Here is a 1,759-nt window from a genome sequence, read left to right as displayed (position 1 = left end):
TGTTGGTGAGGATGTGGAGAAAGGGGAACCCTCTTGCAATGTTGGTGGGAATGCAAGCTGGTACAGCCACTCTGGAAAACAGCATGAAGTTTCCTCAAAAAGTTAAAAATAGAACTACCCTATCATTTAGCAACTGCACTACAAGGTATTTACCCAAAGAACACAAAAATACTAATTCAAAGGGATACATGCACCCCAACGTCCCAATGTTTATAGCAGCATTATCTACAACAGCAGAATTACGGAAACAGCCCAACTGTCCATTGACTACTGAATGGATAAAGAAGAGATGGTGTGTGTGTGTGTGTGTGTGTAATGGAATATTACTCAGCCATAAAAAGGATGAAATCTTGCCATTTGCTCTGACACGGATGGAACTAGAGAGTATTATGCTAAACAAAATAAATCAGAGAAAGACAAATACCATATGCTTTCACTCATATGTGGAATTTAAGAAACAAAACAAATAAGCCAAGGGGGAAAAAGAGAGAGAGAGGCAAACAAAAAACAGACTCGAAAAATAGACTCTTAACTATAGAGAACAAACTTATGGTTACCAGAGTGGAGGTAGGTGGGGGGATGGGTGAAATAGGTGATGGGGATTAAGGAGGGCACTTGCTGTGATGAGTACTGGGTGTTGTATGGAAGTGTTGAATCACTATACTGTACACCAGAAACTAATATTACACTGTATGTTAACTAACTGGAATTTAAACAAAAACTTAAAAAGAATAAAGTAAAAACTGACAAAATTATAAAAGAGACGTGCACAGTAGGGAATGCCTTCTTCCTTCTCCCCTGCCAACATGGTTTTTAGGTGCTTCATGGAGGTTGGCTGGGTGACCTACATCTCCTTTGGGCCTCCTACAGGGAAGCTGGTCGGGATTGTAAATGTTACTGCTCAGAACAGGGCTTTGGCTGATGGACCTTGCACTCAGGTAAGAAGACAGGCTATGCCTTTCAAATCCATGCCGCTCACTGACTTCATCCTCAAGTTCCCACACAGTGCTGGCCAGAAGTATGTCCGACAAGCGTGGCAGAAGGCAGGTATCCTTACAAAATGGGCAGCCACAAGATGGGCCATGTAGATTGAAGCCAGAGAAAGAAAAACCAAGATGACAGATTTTGATCGTTATAAAGTCATGAAGGTAAAGAAAACGAGGAACAACAGAATAATCAAGCTCCATGTCAGGAAGCTGCAAAAAAGCAGCTCTCCTGAAAGTTCCTCCCAAAAAAGCACCTGCTGCTAAGGGTGCCGCTGAGGCAGCTGCAGTTTCCAGCAAAAAAGATGGCTGCTGCAGGCAAGAAGGCTCCAGCCCAGAAGGTTCCCCCACCAAAGCTGCAGGCCAGAATGCAGCGCCTCCAAAGTCTCAGGAAGGTCAGAAAGCTCCAGCCCAGAAAACACCTGCTCCGAAGGCATCTGGCAAGGAAGCATAAAAGCATAACGGCTATTATAAATAAGCAATAAAGGTTCTTTTCCTTTTGTATATGTAAAAAAAAAAAAAACCTGACAAAATTACAAAATGAAAAAAAAATGTAGTATTTGGAGATAAAGGACTCATGTGAAAAATGCGTAATTAACAATTAATACCCATTGCAAACCTTAGGATAAAATCTTTGTTTTATTGTACTTACAACTCCTAACAATCTTGTATTTTAACTGCGAACAATTTAGTGGTTTTCTCAAGATTACAGAGCCAAGAAGTAAAGGAAATGAAATTCAAACGTAGATCCATCTGATTCCAAAGGGCATGCTTTC

The 1,759-nt window shown here is 41.1% G+C and overlaps 1 pseudogene; it reads left to right on the top strand.

Moving 5' to 3' along the window:
- The first annotated feature begins 806 nt into the window (after positions 1-806).
- Positions 807-1,437, top strand: LOC118015546 (annotated as a pseudogene).
- The last annotated feature ends 322 nt before the right edge of the window (positions 1,438-1,759 follow it).

The sequence above is a fragment of the Mirounga leonina genome, unplaced genomic scaffold, assembly GCF_011800145.1.
Source record: "Mirounga leonina isolate KUSES-001 unplaced genomic scaffold, KU_Mleo_1.0 Mir_166, whole genome shotgun sequence".
In the NCBI taxonomy this organism is placed as follows: Eukaryota; Metazoa; Chordata; class Mammalia; order Carnivora; family Phocidae; genus Mirounga; species Mirounga leonina.
The sequence above is the reverse complement of the archived record's forward strand: the minus strand, read 5'-3'. Positions and strand labels throughout refer to the sequence as shown.